General features: G+C 35.4%; 1 long non-coding RNA gene across 1 annotated transcript; it reads left to right on the plus strand.

Moving 5' to 3' along the window:
* Window positions 1-5,292: 5,292 nt before the first annotated feature.
* On the plus strand, window positions 5,293-5,713 carry LOC127852173 (uncharacterized). The gene is made up of 2 exons (XR_008036107.1): window positions 5,293-5,516; window positions 5,679-5,713. It is a non-coding gene; the product is annotated as an uncharacterized LOC127852173 (long non-coding RNA).
* Window positions 5,714-6,514: the final 801 nt, after the last annotated feature.

The raw sequence follows: 6,514 nt of genomic DNA on the forward strand, positions 1-6,514 counted from the left end.
TTCTAAGAAAACTGTGATGATAGGGGGGGGGGGGGGGGGTTTGGGTGGAATACCATTACAAAAATGGTAAACCACCAACTTTTTTTTGGGCAACATAATTAAGTGTGTTCCCTCTCAACCACCGGGTTTTATTATTACCCGCCATAGGCGGAGGGATATTGTTTTGGCGTTGTCCGTCCTTCCGTCCGTCTTTCCGTCCTTCCGTCCGTCCGGAGCAATATCTTGGAAGTGCTTTGGCGGATTTCATTGAAACTTGGTATGAGTATATATATGTATAATAGGATGGTGCACGCCAAATGGCATGGTACACCATCTGATGATAACAGAGTTATGACCCTTTGTATCTTGAAAAAATGCTTTTTGTGTGTCCAGAGCCATATCTTGGAAGTTCGTTGGCGGATTTCATTGAAACTTGGTATGAGTGTCCAGAAGCATATTGGCGGGGGATTTCAATTCAACGAATTTGCTTGTTACATCTTTGTTCTTACCCTTCCCACCGTTTTTGTTCTTTGCAAGGAATAGCCCTACGAATATTTTACATTTCGTCCAACCAAGTGTTCATAATGACATGCTTGGGAGATACCTCTGTCCGTTCCAGTCCGTTGTTGCCATGCTTGGAAATACCTCTGTCTGTTCAAGTCCCTTGTTCACATGCTTGGGAGATACTTCTGTCTGTTCAAGTCCCTTTACCCATGCTTGGGAAATGCCTCTGGCTGTTTAAGTCCCTTCTGCCCATGCTTGGCAGATACCTCTCTCTGTTGGAGACCCTTGTTCCCATGCTTGAGAGATACCTTTATCTGCTCAAGTCCCTTGTTCCTCTTCTGACAACAGAACATAAAATATGTTTCAATTTTATCTAACTCCGATAAATGACAATGGTGAAACAAATCAATAAATATCTTTTGGTAAGCAACAGTTGTTGTGAATGTCCCTTTAAAAACATCGGTAAGTTAACTTATTTGCAATCTTCTAATGTAGTGTTATTGCAAAATATCAAGATCCTGAGCATATTGGTGTTGTAATGTGTGGGCTTTGCATTGACAGATCTCTGGTTGCACATATATCATTTTGCATTCTTTTGTAAGTTGATTATATGCGGTACTGCGACATGTTTTGGCAATTACAATCATTTAAGTCACATGACCTTTATACGTGATTTAATTGTTAACCAGTGTCCATTTATGCATCAATTATCATTTTTATGCCGCCTTTTAAAGAATAAGGGGTATATTGTTTTTCTGGATGTCGATAGGTCTGTCTGTCTGTCGGTAGACCAGTTCGTTTCCGATCAATAACTTGTAAACGGATTGACCAATTGGCTTGATACTTCCCATGTGCATTGGCATTTGCCAGTAGATGACTTCTATTGAAATTTGGGACACTAGGTCAAAGGTCAAGTTATTACTACAAGTGATTTTTTCTGATCAATAACTTGTGAAGGAGGGAGCGATCGGCTTGATACTTCCCATGTGCGTTAGAATTGGACAGTTTATGGCCCCTGTTGAAATTGGCGTCAGTAGGTCAAAGGTAAAGGCCACTTTCACACTAAGTGAGAAATCGGTTCCGATCAATAACTGCTGAACTGATTAACCGATAGGCTTGATACTTCCCATGTGGATTGGCCTAGGACAGAAGATGATCCATATTGAAAATTGGAGTCACCAGGTCAAAGATAAAGGTCAGTGTAACAATAAGTGTGAAAATCGTTTCCAATTCTTAACTCGTCAACGAATGTACGGATTTGCTTGATACTTCACATTTGAATTGGCATTGGACAAGAGATTGTCCCTTTTGAAATTGGGGTCACTAGTTCAAAGGTCAAGGTCATTGTGATATTTATTGTTAAATTGGATTCCGTTCGATGTGTAATCAAAGGATTTAGTGATGGGCCTCATACTTTGCAGATGTAGTGACCTTAAACAAGAGATAATCCCTAATGACATTTAGGTCAATGATCAAAGTGACTGTGACATTGAATGTGAAAATCATGTCATGACATTATTAGTAATTATACTATAATATTCTCAACCCAGTTACTATTACGATTATTTAACAGAAGTGCATAATTCTGTGTCAACTTAAAACTTTTTTTTAAGTGGCTATGCCACACTAATATGATAAGATTAACTCTTTTGGTCAGTTTTGTTGCAAAAAATTCCTTTATCAAGGCCCTGTTTTGGGGGCATCTGTCTCCGACCACAGAGCTCTTGTTAAATTTATTTGGATTGAAGGGCTGCATAACGGTATGTTTATTTCTTTGTCGTCATACAAATGTTTTTTTCTGAAAATGTTTGCTTACCATACTGTTCATTTGGCTCATTTTGTTGCGTGAAAGTTTGTTGCCATCATTAAGTGAATAATTTGTAGTTTTGAAGTACTGCATACAGATCTCTAAGACTTTCATAGTAGGTGTTTTACAATTGCAACTCAGTAGTTCTGATTTGTCTTCATTTGCCGTTAAATTATAGACAATTACTTTTTTCTAAACCTACAGTCAAATTAAGTTTACTTCGAACATCTTTCATTGGAGGTACAATGCGGCTGGGTTCTAGTTCGCAGCGTAATTTAGCTCCGTGTAATCGGTATCCTACAATAAATAAGTGCAACTCCAGGAAGTGTTTATGTTGCAAGTTTTTTTAAATATGTCCTCTTTTATTCTTTCATCGGTTAATAACCGCAAATTTTCAGTTTATATAAAATCCGATGTCTCATGAAATTCTATGCATGTGGTTTATGTTATTACTTGAAATGTACCCTGTTGTGGTGCGCAATACGTTGGGCAGACGAGTAGATCACTTAAAACACGTTTTAGGGAACATTTTTTTTTTAATTAAAAATAACAATAAAGTTTATAACTTCATTTACCAGCACTTTAATAAAACGGGTCATAGCGTAACAAATATTTCAATTCAGCCTGTGGAGCAACTTATTTTTAATAATAGTACTTCAAATCAGTGCCAATTAAAAGCAAGGTGCATGTCAGAATTTGAATGAATTAAACTTTTGCAATCAGCTTTCCCACTTGGATTAAATGATAATATTCTAAATGTTGGAACAATTTCTAAAAATAAATCGATTAATTCATTTTCTCTGTTTAGTAAACGTCTAAGAAATAAACGTTCACATGGCATTAGGAAAAATGGTAACTTAAGGCGTAAATTTAAACGTCTGCTCTCTTTAAATGATTGCTACACATTATTAGAAAATGGGGGTAAACATAAATTACTAAGTGCACTTTGCTCTCTTTCTGTTTCTTCGTTGGCGCATATTGATAAGGAATGTAAACTTATTTTACTTCAATCTGACCCTCTATATGAATGTGCTTGTATTATTGAATCTTTCACTGACTACTATCTTAAACCTTTTATTGAAAATGTACTTAACAAAACTAGAAATCGTATCAAAATTGAGTTTTGTAACAAAGGTCTTGATTTAATTGACCTTCCTAAAATATTCAATGATAAAAATGTACGTCGGTTGATTCCCCCTTATTTCCGCAATACTGAATCACCACTTATTTGCTACAAATATAGCAAACCTGTAAGAAGTATCGTTTTTAATTATAATTCAATTTCCACAGATATAAATGTAATAAGAAATTGTCCTACATTATGTGACTGTACTAGTTCTAAATATATATATGGTCCTGTTGGACATGTTATTACTGGGGACCTTAATTTCATTCAAAGTAAAAACCTTAGAAATTTGCTACGCAGAGGCCCTAAGTACAGACTGCCTATTCCTGTTGATTGTGATGACTGCATTAAGAATATCGTAACATCCTTACATGATTATTGCACTAAATGGTGCAGGAAGGAAAATGCTGACATTACTGCACTCAATGATTGGAAAACAAAAATGTTTAGTATTTCCATGAATTAAATAGGTTTTTATGATACACATCATTTGGCCCTACCACATTCACCTAAATTTAATAAACAAAATCTCTGTAAATTGCTTGAAGACTTAAAATCTAAATTCGTCTTTGTTCCTGCTGATAAGGCTGCTAATAATGTTATAATAATATGACGAGTGTTTTATGTTCAAACTATTTCAGAAGAACTTTCACAAACTACATCATATTGTGAGTACAATAAGCAACCTAATGAAATTATTACCGACCATATTGCCCAATGCATAAAGTTAAATGTAATAGTCAATATTATTGACAAGAAATTGCCATCACTTTACTGGATACCTAAATTACATAAGACGCCATATAAAAGTCGTTTTATCGCTAATTCAGTGTCTCGTACCACCAAACAATTATCAGTGTATTTTACATCTGCATTGAGTGCTATTAGATATCATATAGCTAAATTTTGTAATAAAGTTTATGAAAATAGTAATATTAACCTATTTTGGTCAATAAAAAACACCTTAGAAGTTATTGATAAAATTGAAAATAAAAAATATAAGGTGTCACAGGTAAGTACTTATGATTTTTCTACACTATATACAACGCTTCCTCACGCTTTAATAAAATCCAAACTTGTTTCTTTGATTGAAAAAACGTTTGCTAGAGAGAAGTGTTTGTTTCTAGCTTTAAACACTAAAACAGCTTTTTTACTAATCAGATATTAGATAATTACATCATTTGGACTGGTCTTGACTTTTGTGCAGCACTTACTTTTCTTTTGGATAACTTGTTTGTTGAATTTAATGGTAAAATATTTTTACAAATTATTGGCGTTTCTATGGGTACTAATTGTGCGCCACTTATAGCTGACCTTTTTTTATATTGTTATGAAAGCGAATTTATGTTAGAATTATCTAAAACTAAGCAAGTAGATTTGATTAATTGTTTTAACCTTACTAGTAGGTTCATTGATGACATACTTAATTTAGATAATCCATTATTTGAACAATATATTCACAAAATCTACCCAAAAGAACTAGTCTTAAATAGATCGTGTATATCCAATACAGACGCTGCGTCTTTAGACTTACATTTAACTATTAATAATAATTTGATCAAAACTAGTTTATACGACAAACGGAACGATTTTAACTTTGAAATTGTGAATTTTCCGTTTCTAGATGGCAACATCCCTAAAGGATCTTCCTATGGTATTTACATTTCGCAGTTGGTACGTTATGCCAGAGCATGTTCGTGTATTAAAGATTTTAATGATCGTAATCTAATATTAACTAAAAAATTGCTAAAACAAGGCTTTTTATATCATAACCTAAGAAATAAATTTGCTAGATTTTACTCTATGTATGGTGATTTAATTTCAAGATATAATGTTTCTTTAAAATTGCATTTAAATAATGGAATCTCCCATCCATCATTTTTAACCAGGTTTTCCGAAGGAAAAAACTGGTTATTAGATTGGCGAATGCGGGCGGGCTGGCTGGCTGGCTGGCTGGCGGGCTGGCTGGCGGGCTGGCGGAATAAGCTTGTCCGGGCCATAACTATGTCGTTCATTGTCAGATTTTAAAATCATTTGGCACATTTGTTCACCATCATTGGACGGTGTGTCGCGCGAAATAATTACGTCGATATCTCCAAGGTCAAGGTCACACTTTGAGTTCAAAGGTCAAAAATGGCCATAAATGAGCTTGTCCGAGCCATAACTATGTCGTTCATCGTCAGATTTTAAAATCATTTGGCACATTTGTTCACCATCATTGGACGGTGTGTCGCGCGAAATAATTACGTCGATATCTCCAAGGTCAAGGTCACACTTTGAGTTCAAAGGTCAAAAATGGCCATAAATGAGCTTGTCCTGGCCATAACTATGTCATTCATTGTGAGATTTTAAAATCATTTGGCACATTTGTTCACCATCATGGGACGGTGTGTCCCACGAAAGAATCACGTCAATATCTCCAATGTCAAGGTCGCCACGACTAAAAATAGATTTAAAAAAAAAAAAAATTACAAAGGGGGTTAATTTTTTTTGGTCATTTCAAAAGTTCAGTTTGAGTTTTCTCCCTTTATCAGAATTTTTTTTCACAATGAAAACCTGGTTTTGTGACAATTTTGTCCCTTGTGTAAATCTTCTCTAACCGGGCACTGAACATGCAGCAGTAACAAAAATGAAATCTGACATCTTGTAGTACATCAGTCTGCGAAATAAGCGCACGCCCGGCGGCCTGGGCGTGTAAATTATAGCTCGGGCCTATTAAAATTTCCATATCGTACGCCCGTCGGGCCAGTAGAAATTCCGTGTATCAATATTATTTACATTTTTAAGTGTGATAAACGTCATTATTTTGTGAGTACTTCGCGAAGATTTCCGACAGAACTTCGTTCAACTTCGCCTAAAATACGAGATTTAGACGCTTTTCGATTGGTCCATACATTCAACAATCATTTTTGAGTCGTTACCCAGGCCACGTGTTGAACAATTTAGACTGGTAATTTACTATTGGCACATGTCATGCTGATGTGTTTAATGCTAAAGTAAACCAATCGACGTCCGCGGCGTGCATTTCCGGAATAAACATCGTTTTACTTTGTAACCTTGTGTGTGTGTGTTTATTTCCAATGTTGTAAGTCCCTACG

This window comes from Dreissena polymorpha, chromosome 12 (assembly GCF_020536995.1).
Source record: "Dreissena polymorpha isolate Duluth1 chromosome 12, UMN_Dpol_1.0, whole genome shotgun sequence".
Classification (NCBI taxonomy): domain Eukaryota; kingdom Metazoa; phylum Mollusca; class Bivalvia; order Myida; family Dreissenidae; genus Dreissena; species Dreissena polymorpha.